This window comes from Tenrec ecaudatus, chromosome 1 (assembly GCF_050624435.1).
Source record: "Tenrec ecaudatus isolate mTenEca1 chromosome 1, mTenEca1.hap1, whole genome shotgun sequence".
NCBI lineage: Eukaryota > Metazoa > Chordata > Mammalia > Afrosoricida > Tenrecidae > Tenrec > Tenrec ecaudatus.
The window spans coordinates 184361728-184383209 of NC_134530.1; the positions used below are offsets into that span (position 1 = coordinate 184361728).

The 21482-nt window shown below is 41.0% G+C and overlaps 1 pseudogene; it reads left to right on the forward strand.

Annotated features, from left to right (window-relative positions):
* The first annotated feature begins 17236 nt into the window (after positions 1-17236).
* On the forward strand, positions 17237-17592 carry LOC142437214 (large ribosomal subunit protein eL36 pseudogene; annotated as a pseudogene).
* Positions 17593-21482: the final 3890 nt, after the last annotated feature.

Below are 21482 nucleotides of genomic sequence, written 5' to 3' on the forward strand. Positions count from 1 at the left end.
TCATGTCTGTTTGATTACTTGTTTTTGAACTTCTGACACCTATTCCTGTTGACACCTTATGATCACACAGGCTGATGTGCTTCTTCCATGTGGGCTTTGTTGCTTCCCTGCTAGATGGCTGCTTATTTAGCTTCAAGCCTTCAAGACCCTAGATACTATATCTTTTGATAGCCAGGCACCATCAGCTTTCTTCGCCACATTTGCTTATGCACCCATTTTGTTTTCAGCGATTGTGTTGGGAAGATGATTATTATACATTACCACAGTATTAGAACAAACTGTTCTTGTATTGAGATAGGATTTTGGTAGAGGCCCAAGTTTGTCTGCTTCCTTGTTGTATTTACTTATATATACACATATAGATAAATATACCTCTTTAGATATTTATATCTTTACATATATAAATACCTATAATTATGCATATATAGAGATTACTTCCTCTATTTCTTTTTTCTTTATTTCTTTAATTTTTTTTTCATTCCTTCTGCCCCACTATCATGTTCATCATGTTCATTCACCTCTCAGGAATTCCTTTTGGGGACATCTCATTTGCTCAAACATCATCAGGGACACTGCACTTCCCTTGCTGTTGGCTTTAGATAAGTTGCTATTCCTCTGTACCTGATATATTGGCTCACTGCTCCCTTGCTGCCATCCCCTCCTTCCTCACTGTGAACCATCAGTCCCCTTGCTGTTTCCTTGAGATTGCTTGTCCTGTGTGACAATTGGATTTGTTGTGCCAACGAGGCCAATGGGAACATGTGGGCTTAGTTGGTTGGGTTGCAGCTTGATTGGAGGATGACTGAAATAAATAAAGATAGTCAGCAGACCATCTCCCTCTTGCTCCCTAGTGATTGGACCAGCGTACTGCCGCCTTAGCTAGTTTTCTGCCTCAACCTGTGCGCTATGCTACATGTAGGCCAAGCCAACCAATGGATCATATCTCCAGAGCTTGAGGCTTCTTCGAGACCTGCTTTGCCACGCTGCTGGTGTGCATGTTGCTTGAGCTTGAGGCTGGTGGATCCTGTCATTGTGGTTGAGCTCTAGATCCCATCAGGGCCGTATTAGCTTAGCTCCCAAGCTACTGACCGTTGTTGACCCATCTTGCTGTCTGCTGCCTGTGGGCAGACTCTGTCTGCCTTGCCTAAGGGAAAACTCTGCTGTCTGCTTCCTTGACCTTGGACCCGGCAACCCACGTGATTTGAAGGACTTTTGGCATATTAATTGTTCCACCAAAGTGAGTTGAACTGAACCCTCTGTACTGCTGAGTGGACTAATTAGCTGTTATATTCTTTCTTGCTGTATAAACCTATCTATCATCTATATAATCATAAGTGTTCTGGGTTTTTTTTTTCCTCTAGAGAACGCTGCCTAACAAATCCTGTCTATCTTAATAAGTAGACAGCAAAAAGCAAAGGGAAAACAACAACAAAACATATAAATATTTCCAGAGGAAGAAAAAAACATAAAACAAAAACCATGCTAATAGTTCTAGCAGACCTCCACATTCTTTTAGGCCATAGGTGCCCAGATTTATTTGGCCTATCTTCCCCTTTTCGGAAGAAGAAAAAACAATAAAACTCCAAAGAGTCCATGCTCCCTCGGCAATGAAAAACTTTTGCACTGTAGGCAAAATCCAGAATAAAGTGTAGGTATTTGCGTTTGCAGCCCTCCTGTATTATTCCAGTGCCCACCATGAGCAGTATTGCCTACTTTGGGAAATGCTGTTTTACGTATATACCTAGGAGCCGTATTGAGTATTTAGTGACTCCATAGTCTAACTTTATAAGGAACCACACAATCATTTTCCAAAGCAACTCTACCATTGCACATCCCCACCAGCAATGTACAAGTGTTTCAATTTTTCACATCCTGTCAGCATTTATTATTTCACCCTTAAAAATATTTTATATTGGCCATCCCAGTGGGTATGGAGTGGTATCTCCTGGTGGTTTAATTTGTATTTTCCTATTGACGAATGATATTGAGAATCTTTTTACCTCCTGATGAATTTTAGCTCAATGACTCTTCGCACAAGTGGATGTTTAGTGAAATTTAGATCATAAAATTTCACATGCAGGTTAGTTTCATTCTTGTTAAGTCACACAGAGCAGGGTATTGTTTACAGTGAAGTGTGGATTTGGAACTAGATGAAAATTTTTGAGAGGCCACCTTTATTAAAATGATATCAGCAATACATTTATTTATCTATTTATTGCACTAATGCTTTTATTTTAAAATATGCCCTAGAAAAACAAATGAGTAAAGTAGAAAACTCCCCATTTCATGGACTTGAGTGTTTCCTAATGTGGGGATCCAAAACCTGCACTTGAGTATGGTGGCAGATTGGGCTTCTAGAGAAGGAAAACTCATGACATTTGTATGTGTATGCATGTAAAATGATATTTGTATCAAGAAATGGCTCTCACTCTTGTAGAAGTAGGAAATTCCAGTGTGATTCAAGTCTGTAGGTCAGATATAAGCCGTAGGCCTCCCTTGGCTTGTGTAGTGGTAGTGACTGACCAATAGGAAGCAGAAGATGAAGTAGAAGGGCAACAGGCTGGTGGATGCTAATCTGAATGAATCCAAAGTTGGCGGGATGATGGCTCCTGGGATCAGCAGGTGACACCATAGGAGATCAACAAACCAGACACAGGATCTTGGTCCAGCTAAAGGTACAGGAACAAGAGAGAGCTTCATTCTGTTTCACAAAAGGCTACATCCCCAGTGAGGTGTCATCAGGATACCTTCACCCAGATAGTCCAATCAGCATAAAATCTAACCATCACAAGCATCTCTTAAAGTGGGGAACCAAAAACTTGGGAGATTCAATCCTGCTTTTGTTGCTGAGTGACCTTTGACCTTTGGCCTTGGAGAAGACCTCCACTTTATACCCTATAAACAAAAGAATTGCTTTGTTCTATATTTTCTGTCAGCAGTAGTTTGGAGGAGGAGGCTGAACAATGACAAATTTCAGTAGGCTTTTTGTTGTTGCTGTTGAGACTCCAAGAAGAAAGCTGCAGGTAACGTCACTGTGCGGAGGCTGCGAGGGTCTTCTCATGGAAGCTGTCGTTCACCAGCCTGGCTTAGCTGGCTTTTTCCTTAGCCAGGGACGACAATTTGCCTCTTTCTGATGCCCATTTTTGGAGGCAACCTGACAGGTTATGTGTTTCTCATTAGGGAAAGAGAAAATTGGGTATCCCTAGAATAGTTTCATATCACAGTTAGGTTTGTTAGCTACAAAAATAGAGTTACATTAAAACAGTGAAATGTGGAAAAGTATATGAAAATAGAAACCATATTGTGTGCTACCTTTCGATAAGTAGGTTAGCTCTAAAAAATTCTTAAGTTTAGCACGGTCAAGACATGAAATAATGTAGAACCGAGGTCTTTTATTGACCCCCATCGGTCCAGGAATTAGATGTAATATCTGAAACAAGGCCCCAATTAGGTTTCTTTTAGCTAGTCATTTTCTTCCTAGCTGCTAAAATTCAGCCTCCCATCCCTAATAGTTATCCTTGTGCCTCAAACTCAGGAACATTCTGCAGTGTCTTTAATAAAAAGCTAACACTAAATATTTATATAATACAAATTTTTAGTTCCACTCTCAAGAATAATAAAATACTTTTCTCATGCATTCAACTCTGTTTTCTCTAAGTTAATGATTAATTGAGCAGGGTTCTAACTAGAGGTATCTTGTAGGCAGGGCCATGGTCAGAATCATGGTTTTCCCTCAATATAAGTCAAATTGGGCCTCTATTCAAGTACTCTCTCAATGCAAGAACACATTGTTCTAATAACTTGGCATTCCATGATGCTCAGCTTCCCGACACGATCGCTGAAGACAAAATGGGTGCAGAAGCAAATGTGACGACGAAAGCTGATGGTGTCTAGCTATCAAAAGATACTGGGGTCTTAAAGAGCTTTGCTTTTTTCCTATTCCATCCTCTTACAGTGCTGACAATTGAGCAGCATGAATGACGGAGTCCAACACTAAGTGTACACAGCCTGCTATTGTCTCGGGGCCAAGGAGTAATAAAATCATGACAAATAAACAGTCAATGTTTAGCAGTGACCCTGGTGATCTTTACAGGGCCCTTCTCAGGAAGAAAAATCAAGGCCAATGAAGACTACATGTTTTCTATGTATTTGAAATTCACAAAAATAGTTTGGGATAGGTCTTGAAGTATTCAAGATAGAATCTCATGAAAATGCTCAATTTCAGAGATTTTTAGACTAGCTTGCCAAAGGGTAAAAACCATGGAGAAAATAGTTAAAACTTGATTCTATCCTTCCTGGCCTCTCGGACTAAAATTATCTCATTAATTTTCATTTTTGAATCCTTGTTTATTTGGACTTTGACGCCTGATTTCTTCTGAACCCCAATTCCTCACCTCCTCCTTCCCTGTTCTCAGCTATGGAGAGACTACATCCAATTTCTTTGGTCCCTTGTAGTGCAGTCATTTTCCCTTTCCTTCTGTGACTCCCTTTCCAGAGCTCATTCTAGTTTGACATTTGCCTAACCCTGCCGAGACTTTGGCTATTGCTATGCACTGGATATGGATACAGATCAAAAACCCTAAGATCTGCTAGAGACCTTGCTTCAAGGAGCAGTTGCCCCGCTGAAGTTCTGTATGCTAAGGGCTACCTGGTACCATCCCTACCAGTCAAAAAGGTATGACTTTTTGGTGCTGTCTCCAGTCTGATGGAGGAACACCCGGCTCCTCACTTTGTCCACAAATGGAATCTTGACTGTGTCCACCAGGGGGCTAGAGATTAAGGTTTCTTCGCTACCAGGATAGGGTTATCTGGAATTCCTTTTCAGGTCGTGGTCTGGGGTCTAGCCTCAAGGGGGCACCAAGGGGTGCACTCTGATGTCACTTGTTTTTGATCCTGTCCTCTAGCTGTTGCTTCCAGAAGATACATCTAACAATACCAAGTCTGCATTTCATGTAATGCCTTAATCGCTGGGTCTACCATCGATGCTGACTGTTTTAGAGTATAAGCTCCTGGAGAGCAGTGTTGCTGTAGTAGGACTGTTTTAACAGTGTCATGTACAAAAGAACAAATAAAGATTCTGATTTTGTGAGAAAAAAAAAAAAGAAAAAGATATAGTATCTGGGGTCTTAAAGGCTTGAAGATGAACAAGTGGCCTTCTAGCTCAGAAGCAACAAAGCCCACGTGGAAGAACACACCAGCCTGTATGATCGCGTGGTTCCAAAGGGATCAGTTATCAGACATCAAAGAACAAAAAATCATATCATTGGGTGCTCACCTCCATGATATGATTGCTGAGGACAAACGGGTGCATAAGCAAATGTGGCGAAGAAAGCTGATGGTTCCCGGCTATCAAAAGAGATAGTGTCTGGGATCTTAAAGGCTTGAAGGTAAACAAGCAGCCATCTAACTCAGAAGCAAAAAAGCCCACGTGGAAGAAGCACACCAGCCTGTGTGATCATGAGGTGCCAAAGGGACCAGGTATAAGGCATCATCAGAAAAAAACCCAAAACTTATCATAGTGAATGAAGGGGGAAGTACAGAGTGGAGACCCAAAGCCCATTTGTCGGCCACTGGAGATCCCCCTTGCAGAGGGGTCTAGGGGAGGAGATGAGTCAATCAGGGTGTGATGTAGTACCAAAGAAGAATACAGTTTTCCTCCAGTTCCTAAATGTTTCCTCCCCCACCAACTATCATGATCCGAATTCTACCTTGCAAATCTGGATAGAGCAGAGGATGTATATTGGTGCAAATAGGAGCTGGAGACACAGGGAATCCAGGGTGGATGATACTTTCAGGATCAGCAGTGTGAGTGGCAATACTAGGAGGGTAGAGGGTGAGTGGGTTGGAAAGGGGGAACCGATTACAAGGATCTACATGTGACCTCCTCCCTGGGGACTGACAACTGAAAAGGGGATGAAGGGAGACGTCAGACCGGGCAAGATATGACAAAATAATAATTTATAAATTATCAAGGGCTCATGAGGGAGTGGGGAGCAGGGAGGGAGGGGAAAAATGAGGAGCTGATGCCAGGTGCTTAAGTGGAGAGCAGATGTTTTGAGAATGATGAGGGCAAAGAATGTACAGATGTGTGATAAGAGTTGTATGAGCCCCTAAAAATGTTTTTTTTTTTTTAAAAAGAATTGTTTGGCATTGAACCAATTCAGGAGATAATGAATGACTGAGAATCGAAAACAAGGAGTACAAGAAAGAGAAAATGTTCTAAAATTGATTGTGATGATTATACAAGTCTTCTTCAAATGATTAAACTATTGAATTATATGATATGTGGATTGTGCCCCAATAAAACGGTTTTAAAAAAAAGAATGTCCAAGTATTGATGGTAGAAGGCACTAACAGCAAGGGTCCAGGAACTGATGGAAAGCCTATAGGGATATTCCAATAAACATATTAAACACTGGAAGCACTTAATAGTTAGCTGACCAACCAACCGGAAGAAGTTTCTATTTGTGCCCATTCCAAAGAAAGAAAATTATATGTGAAAGTTGGAAGTTATCAAACAATATTGTCAATATCACATGCAAGTAAAATTTTGCTGAAGATAATTGAGAAACGGTTACAGTAGTACATCCAACATGAAACTGCCAGATATTCAAACAAGATCAGAACAGGATGTGGAGTGAGGTTAATACTTGTTGATGTCAGAGACAGCCTGCTCTTTACTGACTGTGGAGATCATAGCAAATTGTGAATGACATTTCAAAGAATGGGGACTCCAAAGCACTTGATTGTGCTTGTATGCAACCTATACCTAGACTAAGAGGAGTTGGTTTGAACAGAACAAGCAGCTGCTGCATAGTTAATGTCTAGTAAATGTGTGTCACAATTGTATCATTTCACCAGATTTGTTCTTTTTTCTTAGTTATTTTAAAAATCATTTTATTGGGAGCTCATACAACTCCTATCACAATCTATACATGCATCAGTTGTATAAAGCACATTTGTACATTCATTACCCTCATCATTCTCAAAACATTTGCTCTCCACGTAAGCCCCTGGCACACCATACTTAATGAATTTGCATGCGGAGTAAATAATTTAAGAAGCTGGACTATGTGAAGAAGAATGTGCCATCAGGATCAGATGAAGGCTCGTTAATAACTTTCAACATGCAGATGACACAACCTTGCTTTCTGAAAGCAAGGAGGACATTGAAGCACTTGCTGATGAAAACCAAAGATTACAGCCTTCAGTGTGGATTACACTTCAATATACAAAAACCCCAATCTTTATCATTGGACCAATAGACAACATCATGATAAATGAAGAAAAGATTTAAGTTATCAGGAAGTTTATCTTACTTGGATCTACAGCCAACATTTCTGAAAGCAACACCCAATAAATCAAACAATATTTTAAGTGCATTAGGAAAATGAGGACTGAGGCGTGCTTGACCACACCATGATATTCTTCAATCATATTATATGCATGTGAAAGCTGGAAAATAAATAAGGAAGACTGGAGAAACATTGGCATTGGCAACGCATATTGAATATATCATGGGCGACCAGAAAAATGAACAAATGTACTTTAGAAGAAGTACATCCAGAATACTCTTTAGAAGTGCGGATGGAACGAGTATTTTGAACAAGTTATCAGGAGGGACCAGTCTCGGGAGAAGGATGTCATACTAGGTACAATAGAGGATCAGCAAAACACAGTAAGAACATCAATGAGACAGATTGGTGGTGCAGGTGGGAGTAGAATTAATAATACAGTAAAGTAGGGAAGGGGAAGTAGGATCTCCTGCAACATATGGAGATGTTAGTCTTGGGCATTTGGGTGATCCAGATATAGAAACTCTAGGGAAGGCATAGTATGCAGGCATATAAGCTGGTAGTTGGTATTTGGACTGATAACAGAATGTCTCTTCTGAATGCTGATGGAAATAAAATTCATAATCTGAGAGTGAGGATGAGGGAAGAGACTTTGGAGGTTTGAGATGAGAGGATAAAGTATGAATTGTCATTTAGAAGAATGGGAGAATGCATAGTCTATAGGAAAACAATCAAACTCACTGTCACTGAGTCAATTCCAGCTCATAGTGACCTTATAAGACATGCTAGAACTGCCCCTATGAGTTTCTGAAACTGTAACTCTTTAAGGGAGTAGAACGCATCATTTTTATTCCATGGATGGCTGGTGGTTTCAAACTGCTAACCTGGTGGGTAGCTGCCCAAAGTGTAACTCACTAAAACATCTGGGTTCCAGGACTCTGGAATGACAGTAATGTTATCAAGTTCATGTTGGGTGTAAGTACTTGGAGGGGAGTTGGAGGCTGGATTCACTCAGGGTTGGGTTTATCGAAGCAAATTTAATAAATTGAGAAAGAACTAATATAAGGAAAGATCAATGCATTTACATAGGATAAGGAAGGAAATGAGGACACGAAGAGGATGAGGGACAGGGAATGGGTGGTGGGTTTGGGGATTGTAGGTCTTAATGGGGTTGAAGGATTACTGCAGGAGAGGTACTAAGGAAAGTCTATGGAGGTCTAAGAGGATGCTGGAATTGAGGTTATAGGAGGTTGTAGATTTTGGTAATAAGAAGGACTGGGGATTGATATGAGGAAAGTAGCTGAAGCAAGGCAGAGATCAGAGAAGAAAGAGAGCAATGTTGAAAGTATTATTGATATTGAATGGAAATCGCCAATAATAAAGACTCCAAGAATTTTGTTTGAGGGAGGGATTTTAGTCCATAAAAATTTTGAAGTGGGAGAATTTATCAAGAAGTTGACAGATGTCTATTGAAAAGTGGGGGAAGTAATTGAAAATAGACTGAGGATACAGGTTCAAAACTGGACATTTTTTTAGAGAAAGAGAGAGAAAATGGTTTAGAAGCAATACTGATGAGAATTGCTCCTTTACTAGGTACTGTCCCATGGAGGTATGCGAGAGTCCCATTTGAGATGGTCATAATAGAAACAGGGTCCTCAGGGCGGCACTGGGTTTCAGTGAGTCACTGTGGCAAAAGTTAAGGCTACAAGACATGGTGATAATGACTGTGGGTTAGAGAGGAGTTTCTGGAGTGAAGGAGGTGGGCACAGAAGAGAAGATGCATATGTAAGATACTGATTATTAATTGTGGTGGGAAAAATTCTTTCCCTGTTCTATTTTTGACCATAATAGTTTAGCGCGAACCAGGCCATATTATAAAAGAGCCCTTGGTCCACATTGTAAGCTTAGCACAATTGTCAGTTAGTGCTCTAGCCAAATGTCCTAAAGAAGAATTCTTTGATTTTTCTAGTTCTGTTTTGACTAAGACATGTGGGAACCTTTGAATAGGAAAGCATCCAATCTTTGAAGATCTTGTCTCAGTTGGATGAAAGACTTGGTTGGCATGAGGAGCTTTCTTAGCCCTTGTGGACTGGGAAAGAAATAGTGTCGATGGATAGGTCAACATCAAATCCAGTCAGACTCTTCCTTAACTAGCTATTGGTTTTAAAAAAGGAAATTCATTTTTAATTAGGAGATTTAATTGATGGCTCATCAAAAAACATATGCACATTTATTCATAGGAAACGTGTTTTCTTGCTCCTGTCAGTGGCCTCTGAAAACACCTCCGAGTGGAGCTGTCAATTTGTAAATGCCCGTGATCTCAAGGAGACAGCCTCTGCATTTGTGTGTGTGTGAAAACTTGAGCAGATCTTTATGAGTATAGCACGCTGCTTCTTGGGTAATCATCTCAATCTCACCTTTAGGAGCTTTCTGAGACTTAATTTTAGCGACAGGTCTAGCGGAAATAATGGGTGGTGAGGGTGTTTCCTGGGTGCTCTCCGCAATATCTTGTAAAGCATCTCCCTCAGGCAATCCTACTGATGCAGCCCCACCTGGCCATATCAATTTGAATAGTTTGGCTAATCTGCTCAGGTGTGGATTGTGAATTAATACTTTCAGCTGGAGGGGTGGATCTATTGACTGGGGTGGGTCAATTGTTTCTAAGGGCTCAATATCCTCCTCTTCTGGATCATCAGCCCATATGTTCCCATCCCATGGTTCAGGGTCCCAACTTTTCCCAATCAATGCCCTCACTTTGGTATCAGATACTGCTCTAGATCTGGAATTCAGCTGCTGTTGTAATTCAGCCACTCGCATAAGGAGACTCTGGACCTGGTTCTCAGCAATGTCAGCTCTTTTACTAGAGGAGAGAAGGTTCTCCTTTGTAGCACAGATGGAAGTTTTCAAATCCACTAGTCTGCACCTGACGTGCACTTCTGAGGCTCTGAGACCATCCCTCTCCTTAATCACACTTTCCATTGTAAGAAGGACCAGTCAACCAGTTTCCCTATACTTGTCATCCTTACAAAACTCCTGGAAAATATCAAACATACGATCACTCAGAGCCTCTCCTTTAACCAGCACCTCATCTATCGGTGGTGCTACTGTAGGCATTAGCTTTGCTATTTCACCCCATGGATTAGTAAGAGTAACAGACGTATCCATGCTTTAGGGTGTTGAAGTAACATTACTAGTGTTAAGACTAATCAGGCTGGAGAGCCAATTTAAGAAGCCCATATTTATGATTTTATTTCTCTACAAGCACTCCTGGTACCAAAATGTGTTAGAGAGGGTTCTCTAGAGAGACAATACCAGATTGCTAATAATTATATATATATATGTACACACACAGATAGATAGATATATAATACAAGAAATGAAGAGTTAAATTATAAAGCAGTACAAATGGCTCAGTGCAATTCACTCCCGTGAGAGAGTTGTGAGACACTGGCAGTCCTTCAAGTCTTGAGGGCTGCCAGGTAGTCCTCTGTAGAGAGAATTCCGGCTATCCCAGCACAGGCAGCAAACAGCAAGGCAGGTCACCAACAGTCAGTCCCCAGCTCAAGAGATGTAAATTCCAATTGTGAGGCGAAGCAGGTCTTGAAGGAACCTCAAATTACAGTGACACTGTCCACAGGTTAGGTGTCCCACAGGTAGCGTAGCTTGCAAATTGAGTCACAGAACAAGCAAGGCCCCATGATCAAAGAGCGAGAGACAAGAAAGCTGAGACTCGCTGAGCCATTTATCTGGCCTCCCTTCAATTAATGCCACATGTGTTTATCAGACAGGCTGGCACAATAAACTAACTTCCTCAGCATGTTTCCAAATTTCTGTTCTGGAGCAGGGTACATGGCTAGCAGAGAACTCCATTGGGGCTGGAGTTCTACCTTCCTTTTACAATTTTTATTTCTCAGAACACATTAATTCAGCAAGAAGGTGTGTGATGGCAATTTTCACCAATAAAATATAAATAAATTGCCCAAGATCAAGGTGGGGTTGATTGTGCCTGCTCCCTCTTATGTGAACATTTTCTTCCTATACTACCAGCATGCGTCTGTTACCTTTTATGTCCTAAAATAAAGCAATGTGCGCATGGAGACAAATAGAAAAGAAAATCTCATTTCCTCAATCTACTCAAAAATGAGGAGGTTTTTGAGGGTTATAAAGAGAAGCACTGAGAATATTTTATCAAGCAAATTGTCAGGGATATGGGGTGGTAAAATTCAGGGTCTACAATATTGACTTTTTTTCAGGTGCCTCTCTGAATACCCCACAATTCCCAATCAACCCCCCACCCCAACCCAAACAAATCAAAACTCACTGCCATTGAGTTGATGCTAACTTTTAGCAATGCTACAGGACAGAACAGAACTGACCCTGTGAGTTCCCGAGACTGTAAGTCTTTAGGGGAGTAGAAAGCCCCATCTTTCTCCTGTGGAGCGACTGGTGGATTTTGAACTGCTGACCTTTCAGGTTGAAGCCCAATGTAATCACTACACTATCCCACTACTCCTTCTGAGTCCTTGGGATATATTAATGTATCACATTGAGTTGCTCACTTTCAGAACTTGATAAAGGACTAATTCTTAGATATGAAAATATTTCTGCATACCAAATTCAACCAAGGTATAGTATAGCACTGATGAAACACACAGCATTCCTCTAGTTCCTGAATGCTTCCTCCCCCTCACAACCATGATCCAGTTCTACCTTACAAATCTGGCCAAAAATGGTACCCAGAAGCTGGTTAGCAAATTGTCAAGGCTGAGTGAAATAGAGCTGGGAGGAGTGGAGAAAGTGCTTGAACAGACACCGAGGCAAGTGTAAACAGAACTCTATAGGGAGTGGACATTTTTGGAGATCCTAGTCTTCAGAGGTACAATTTTGCCCGAGAATCTGGAAACCATACATGTGCCATTGGCTACTTGTGGTATAGTGAAATATTGCCCTTCTAGTCCTAGTCTTTGTCTCATTCACTGCATCGAGTCAATGCTGAGTCAATGCTGATTCATAGCAACCTGTTACCTACCTACCGGAGTAGCTCCTACCAAATGATTGAACTCTTAACCAGAGGAGCTTCTGCAGAATGATTGGATGGGACTATGCAAATAGGGGCTGTGTGGCCCAACATGGGGATTGGTCAGTTTTTAAATCTCACTAGGTATAAAATGAGCCATTCAGAAGCAGAAAGGGGAGATCTCACTACCACCAAGGAAGAAGATCCAGAAGAGCCATATCTTCTGGACTCCAGAATTCTTATGCACTGAACTTCCTTGATCCATGGGGCAGAGAGGGGGCAGTGGTAGCAGAGATTAATGGAGGAGCAGTGGAAACAGAGGCAGCAGAACCAAGGGGGTGGGGGACACTTTGTGTCAGAATTGGCAAAGGAAGGAAGAGGGTAGAGGCATTTTGACCTCCATTTCACAGGCGTCAGCTTGGGCTGATGCAGATGCCGATTCTCCTTCTTCCTGTTTGTGAAGTTAAAGGAGATCAAACACTTTATCATACCAGTTTGGCACGACTTTTATTCTATTTTATGCTTTACATGGAGAACATTAGAATTTATAAAAAGTTTAGCTTAATTATATTTTCTCCATCAAAGTCTATCTTACCCTATTTTTGCCTTTTCTTAACTCACTGCTTCCTGAATGCTCTTAAATATTTGTGAAAGCTCATCTTGCTTTCAAGCAATGTATAATGCTTAATTCCTGATGCATTGTTACTTTCTTTTTAAAAAATCATTTTCATTGGGGGCTCTTACAGCTCTTATAACATTCCATACATCAATTGTATGATGCATATTTGTACATATATTACCATCATCATTTCCAAATAATTTTCTACTTGGTCCCTTGGAGTAAGCTCTTTTTCCCTCTTGCTCCCCCACCCTCCCACCATCATGAATCCTTGATCAATTATATGTTGTTATTATTTCATATCTTACACTGTCCATTTTCTCCCTTCACCCACATTCTTGTTATTCGTCCACTTTGGGGTGGTAAGCTATACATTCAACTCTGTGATGGGTTCCCCCTTTCTCTCCCTTCCCCCTCCTCACCCATCTCCCTACACTCATGATATCATTACTCCCAGTACTGCTCCTAAGGGGTTTATCTGTCTTGAATTCCCTGTGTTGAGAGCTCTTATCTGTACCAATGTGTACTCTCTGGTCTAGCCAGATTTGTAAGGTAGAACTGGGTCATGGTTGTGAGGGGGAGGAAGCATTCAGGAACTAGAGGAATGCTGTGTGTTTCATCAGTGCTATACTACACCTTGGTTGAACCATCCCTTCCTTATGACACTTCTGTGGGGGGATATCCAGTTTTCTACAGATGGATTTTGGGTCTCCACTCCAATCCTCGTATTTGCATGAATATAGTTGTTTATTTTGGATCTTTTGGTACCTAATACCTGATCCCACCAACACCTCATGATCACACATGCTGGTGTGCTTCTTCTCTGTGGGCTTATTTGCTTCCCTGCTGGACGACTGCTTGTTTAACCTCAAGCTTTTAAGACCCCAGATGCTATACCTTTTGATAGCCAGGCACCATCCACTCTCTTCACCACATTTGCTTATGTACCCATTTTGTCTGCAGCGATCATGTTGGGAAGGTGAGCATCAAAGGGTTCCAGGTTAACAGAATAAAGTGTTCTTGTGTTAAGGGTGGCCATGAGTAGAGGCCCAAAGTCTATCTGCTATCTTAACATTTAACATATAAATATATGTATATTGGCCTATATTCTTCTTATTATAAATTGATATATTTACATCTATACATACCTATAGCTATACCTTTATAAATAGCTTTTGCTTCCTATTTCTTTCCTCCATTTCCTTTCACCTTCCTCCTATCCCACGATCATGCTCACCTTCCATTTGACATTCAGTAATTCCTCTTGGATACATTGAACTTGATTAAACCCCACCAGACATTATATGCCCTCCTCACCATCAATTTTAGCTCTCTTGTTGTTCTCTTATCTCTGAGTGTCTTGGCTCCCCACTCCTCCTTCCAGCCCCCTCCTTTCCCATGTCTCCCTGGAACCACCGGTCCCATTGTTTTCTCCTTAGAATTGTTCATCCTGCCTATATTATATAGATAGACATAGGGCGAGGATTGTTACTTTCAATTAATTTTTGGTTATCTCTAGGTTCTTCCTGAATGTTAACTCTTCTTCATATCTAATTTACCAGAGGAAGAAATTTTAAAAGATGACACATAAATAATAAGACTGATGATTATTTTTATCACATAGGTTTTTTGGTCACAGATATTACTTAAGTTAAGCTATAGGAAAAAAGCTGTTGATAATAAAATATATTTGTAATTTCTTATAGGTTTGGTTTATTTTAAATAAAACATCTCTCAGCCATTTGTGAATGCTATTTACTTATTATTCTAGCATTCATTATTTGTTTGATCTCTTAACAGATCCATAAATTAAGAAGAGTGAATATTAATATAGCCATACAAATGAAACTAAGGACTATGAAAGTAAGTCATATATCTAGTAGTAATTTGAATTCTAATCTGTTTACTCTAGGTCATAGCAATTGAAATAATTTATGTAAATGTAAAACCTGCTTTTGTTCATGAATACTTTCGGACAAGGATTTACCATGTATTTTCCAATGTCAATCTTAGATTGGCAGACATAGATACTGTGTTACCATGTTCAAGATTTTCATGTGAACATGATCCAAGTATGGGCACTGAATCAGATCAGGAAACATCTCTGGGCGTTGTTGGCTGTGTGACGTTGGTCAAATCACTTATGTTCTCTGAGCCTTCATTTCCTTAACTGGGAAATGGGGATGCTGATGCTGTCTGCCTGCTGGCTCTCGAAAGGTTGTTCTTCATTCTGGTTTTGGATAAAGTATCAGGAAAGAGACAAGGGAGTTCCAGTACTCCTTTCAGGTCTGCTGCACATGTAGCTGCTTTGAGATTTAAATTTATCCTTTCATAAAATGAAACAGATCAAGTGAAATATTTGTCCTTGGACCTCCTCCCTCTGGTTTGTCTGTGGGTCCTGTCTGCTTTCATCCTCTTGCCCCTTCCCACCCTTCCTTCCCTAGGGGTCACTGTTGGAAGGCAGTTTCTTCTCAGACGCAGTTGATAATGACTTTAGGTGCTACTCTGCCTTCTCCAAGAGATTTGCTCCCATCAATATTGTGTTCCATAACACCATAATGGCTGTATATGAGCAGAATTTTGATGTCTTTGCAAGCTTCTAGGGAGTAGCGTGGGTGGGTACATATATTTTATATGTTAGACTTTCAAAAGAGAGCACGACTGGCTGCCTCTTCCTAAGGTCCCTGGATGGAGACAGCCACACCCTGTAATCATCACATGTCAGGTAGGAGTATGTCATTGTTTTTATTGAGGTACATTTTGTATGAAATAAAATGTGCCATTTTATTTAGTTACATTTATTCTATTTTTCATTATATTTTTCTTGGGATATACTTAACATAGCATACAATTTAATTGTTAAATTATATTATGAAGATTTGTGGAATCATTACCACCATCAATTTTAGAACATTTTTTCCTTATACTCATTGTTGATAGCTCCCCGTTTGCCCCTTGCCCCCTGCTATGCTCCCAGGAGATCATCAATCTAATTACTGTCTACATAGATCCATCCATCCTGGGCTTTATATACAGAAAATCATACATAACACAAACAGGAAGCAAACCATCAACCAAACAAACAAAAAACCTCAACACCAATGATGAGACAAATATAGAAAAACCTCATTCCAGGAAAAGCATAACATATTAAAAACTGAAACAACTTTCGAGTAGGTCAAAAGGAAAATCAAATGGTAAGTTATTACTTTTTAATCTAACGACATCTGCCACAATCAACTTTACACTCCTCTCTGTCTTAGAAAGTATTAGTCATGTCCCTGCTCTGTGGTCAGAGGGGATTCACTGGAGGCTGAATCCAAATGGGGACCCTGCAAATGGCTTTTTGATTTCTTTAACTTTCTGCAAACCAGGAAACACACCATTTTAATTGTACAGTCCAATGACAAATGTATACAACTATGTAATCACCACCAGAGTCAGCATACAGTTTTCACGTACCCCTTTGTTGTCAGCTCCCCAGTCCCCAACTGCTTGATGGCATTATAGATTAGGTCTACTTTCTCTAGAACTTCCTAACATTGGATTCACATGTAATGTAGTCTTTGGGTCTGGGTTAGTGATGCCATAGGTGTTGACATGTTCTTCAAACAAACTAGATTCAGCTTGTGCACCTGTTTCCTAGACTGATTATTCCTTTTTGAAGTCTGCGTTTTGCTGTAATGATCTCTTGAATATGGATTGCCCATGTGAGCATGGTGCCTGGGCTTGGAGCACTTTGGCTGTTTGAGTCAGAAAAAAAGTTTCCTGCTTTATTCGTTATTAGTTGCCAGTAAAGGGTAAACGTTTGGATGGTGGAGGATTTGTGAGCTTTTCTTTTGCTACCTGCAAAGTTATTTAAGCCTTACATTATGCAACATTGCTGATAAACTGGTGTATGTGTAAACCACGTATGGTTAAATAAATGGCATATATATATGCATAATATGTACTTTCACCATAGGTTCTTAAACTTATTTGGCCTATAGCCCCATTTTCAGAAAAAAATTACTTTGCACTCCCTGGTAATTATATCCCTTAATCTATGATTATTAAAGTATATGTAACTGTTTTCACAGCATCCCATATCCTCCAGGGGGTGGGTTGGGAAACACTACTCCAATTGGATCCAATTTATAATAAAACATTGAAAAAAAGTAGCACACGCTGATTGGCTCAATGTTGAAAGATTGGGAAATAAATGGAAAAGGACAATAAAAATTCCCATATTTTCTCATGGAGAATGACATTAATTAATAAAAAATTTAGGCCTTCCGCCGCGGCACCCATCGAAGCGTCACAGCCATGGCTGTGCGCTCCCCTATGGCCGTGGGCCTCGACAAGGGCCACAAGGTGACCAAGAACGTGAGTAAGCTGAGGCACAGCCGCCGCCGCGGGCGCCTCACCAAGCACACCAAGTTCGTGCGGGACATGATCCGGGAGGTGTGCGGCTTCGCACCCTACGAGCGAAGGGCCATGGAGCTGCTCAAGGTCTCCAAGGACAAGCGGGCACTGAAGTTCATCAAGAAGCGGGTGGGCACACATATCCGGGCCAAGAAGAACAGAGAGGAGCTGAGCAACGTGCTGGCCGCCATGAGGAAGGCCGCTGCCAAGAAGGACTGAGTGCCATGCCCCCCTCTCCCCACCCCCAAAATAAAGTCTTTCCAGGAAAAAAAATTTAGAACATGCATAAAAATTTACTATTGCAAGGAGATATATAACACAACATTACGACATCTGCCAATTCAAGATTTTTCACATGTACAATTTTATGACATGAGTTATATTTAATATTTTGTGCCACCATCACCAATATCCATTGCCAAGCATCAAGAAACTTGATGCTTCCTAAACAATGATTCTCCTTTCCATTCGCCTTTCTGGTAAGCACTGATCAACTTAGGTCTCTACCCATGTGACTACCGATTGCTACCAACCCAGGTCTGGGTTTGTGTGGCTGAGAAACAAAGAGGAGCCCGGATGAAAGCGATGGGGGAAAGCTTTACTTTGGTTGTTCAAGCAAGTGGCATGTGAGGACTAGAGTCACCAAGGCAAATGGCCCTCAAATGGGGATTTGCAGGTCTGTATGTGCACACCAGCAAATAGATGGGAGGGATTATGAGTATGTAACACATTTCTGAGTAATAGTCATGAATTAGGACTATGATTCTGGACAGAAAATGGCTTATCAATTTATAGAGGTCTAGACAAAGACATGTACATGCAAATATATATATGAGGATGAGGAAGTAGATCGATGTGTCTATATTTATAGGTTTAGTATTAAGGTGGCAGTAGGACCTTGGGCCTCTACTCAAGCACTCCCTCAATGCATAAATACTTTATTTTATTAAATTAGCACTCTATGATGCTCACCCTCCCGACACAACTGCTGAAGCCAAAGCGGGTGAACAAGTAAATGTGGTGAAGAAAGCTGATGTTGCCCGGCTATCAAAAGAGATAGTGTCTGGGGTCTTATAGGCTTGAAGATAAACAAGCGGCCATCTAGCTCAGAAGCAACAAAGTCCACATGGAAGAACACACCAGCCTGTGTGATCAAGTGGTCCCAAAGGGATCAGTTATCAGGCATCTAAGAACAAAAAAATCATATCATTGGCTGCACACCTCCATGATACGATCGCCGAAGACAAACGGGTCCCTAAGCAAATGTGGTGAAGAAAGCTGATGGTTCCCAGCTATCAAAAGAGATAGTGTCTGGGGTCTTAAAGGCTTGAAGGTGAACAAGCGGCCATCTAGCTCAGAAGCAACAAAGCCCACATGGAAGAAGAACACCAGCCTGTGCAATCATGAGGTGCCAAAGGGACCAGGTATAAAGCATCATGCAAATATATATATGTATATATATACATATATATATACATACACACACACACATATACCATAGTGAATGAAGGGAGAAGTGCAGAGTGGAGACCCAAAGCCCATTTGTCGGCCACTGGAGATCCCCTCACAGAGGGGTTTAGGAGAGGAGATGGGTCAGTCAGGGTGCTATATAGTACCGACGAAGAGCACAGCTTTCCCCCAGATCCTGGATGCTTCCTCCCCCCAACTACCATGATATGAATTCTACCTTGCAGGACTTGATAGGGCAGAGGTTGTACACTGGTGCATAGGGGAGCTGGGGGCACAGGGAATCCAGGGTGGATGATACCTTCAGGACCAGGGGTGTGAGGGACGAGGCTAGGAGAGTAGAGGGTGAGTGGATTGGAAAGGGGGAATGGATTGCAAGGATCCACATGTGACCTCCTCCCTGGGAGATGGACGGCAGAGAAGGGGGGGGGGGGAAGGGAGACTCCGGATAGGGCAAGATATGACAAAATAACAATCTATAAATTATCAAGGGCTCATGAGGGAGGGGGGAGCGGGGAGGGAGGGGGAAAAAAAGAGGACCTGATGCAAAGGGCTTAAGTGGAGAGCTAATGCTTTGAAAATGATTAGGGCAAAGAATGTAGGGATGTGCTTTATACCATTGATGTATGTATATGTATGGATTGTGATAAGAGTTGTATGAGCCCCTAATAAAATGTAAAAAAAAAAGAAAATGGCTTATCAGATTTCTCACTTTCAGGTATCTTCTAGACTTCATTTTTTATATCGATAATACTATACGTAAAATTTTATTTTTAAATTATTTTTAATCATTTTATAAGGGGCAATACCACTCTTATCACAATCCATACATATACATACATCAATTGTGTAAAGCACATTTGTGCATTCATTGCCCTCATCATTGTCAAAATATTTGCTCTCCACGTAAGCCCCTGGCATATGCTCCTCATTTTCCCCGTCCCTCCCAGTTCCCCTCTCCTTCATGACACTAAATGTAAAATTTTAGATCTCACTTTTTAAACCTAATGGTTTGCTTATAGTATTTCCCTACTGCATGGAAAATTCCTTATTAAGATAATTGTAAATGGCCATTGTATGTGTGTCTATGTATAATGTACAACTAACTGCCATCAAGTCAATGCTGACTTACCGCAACCCCCGTATTTCCGAGACTGTAACTGTTTACAGGGGTTGAGAGCCCAGTCTTCCTCCCACAGAGCTGTTGGTGGTTTCTGACTGCTTGGCAGCCCAAGGTGTAATCCCTACACCACCAGGGCTCCGTGTGTGTGTGTGTGTGGTTTCCCAATTCAACAAATGACATTTGAAAAACACGAGAGCATCTTCTCTTCGAAAGGAGATCCAATCGCACTTTTGTCCTTTCTCAATGCGTCCAGATTGCGCTTAGATCACTGGGATACTTGATAGATAGAAGCCTGGGCTGACTGCTAACTCAGTCATAAGTGATGTGGAGTTCTTCCTAATTTTCTTTCTTAACACCTTAAGCTCGCTTTCCCTGTGTGTGTCTTGATTTAGCAGCCATGCTTCGATGGGATTACTGGTGAGTTTCCATCTGTCAGACCTCAGATTGACAGAAATGATAGGGATAGAAGACTTGAGTGGTTCTTCTGGAGTGATTTTGCTCCCTGTTGACAGCTGCTGAAGAACACGAGCAATACAATCGATAAGATTTTCCCTCTCACTCCCCTTTGGCTGAAAGAGAACACAGTGCTGTGTGACAGAAATGTCAACTAGTCTTATGTGTCTATACTATATGTGCACACAGTTCAATAAAAATGATGCCTGCAGGCACGCTGATTTGGAGTGAAACCTAAAATCCACCCAAGTGAAAATGCCTGGAGAAAGAAGTAAAGATGCTGGGTAAGTCCTAAGTTGTGAGGAGAATAATAATATTGTTCACCTGGTTATGCTTACAATAGGCAACATCGCAAATGCTTGCACTTTTGGTTAATCTCTGCTTTACAAACATTTTTTGAGCACTGAGCTAGGCACTGTGGAAATGTATGAGATGCACCTCTGTGGAAACGTGACTGGTTTTAATGACAATTCCAGTATTCACTGTGCAGAGCCCTTCTTTTAGAGGTTGTATGTTTATTCCAAGGACGTTATCACTATTACTGTTCTTCTAAACCCTCTCGGAGAGCTTGCCTTCAGCCAATCGCATTTAACAAATATTACTACAGATGCATAGATAAGTTAACTTCAATTGAGATTAGATTTAAATTTTGGAAATTATTGAAAGCAGTACAGTGTAATGTCTTATAATGAGGTAGGCGATCAAGCTGCGTAACACTCTGTTTACAAATAAAGTGAGACTGTAGATTACTGAGTGGAGTTTGGCAAGATTCATCAACTTCAAACGAAGAGGTCTGCTGATAGTCAGTGATTTGGCAGTGTGATTACCATAAGCATTATTTTAATAAGCATTTTACATTTCCCAATGTCCCTGAAGGAAAATGCTCATTTAGATATGCATCTAAAAAGTTTCAGTTCCTGTGCATTGGGTCACACCAGAAGAGTCTCCTCCATGACTTGTCTGCCAGTTTGTTGTGCTATGGAGGTTTCTGTGTTGCTGTCACATACTGAAAGCCACGCCACTGGTATTAAAAGTACCAGCAAGGTCATGTGCTTGGAGTCACACTCAATGCTCATGGAAGCAGCAGCCAAGAGATCAAGATGC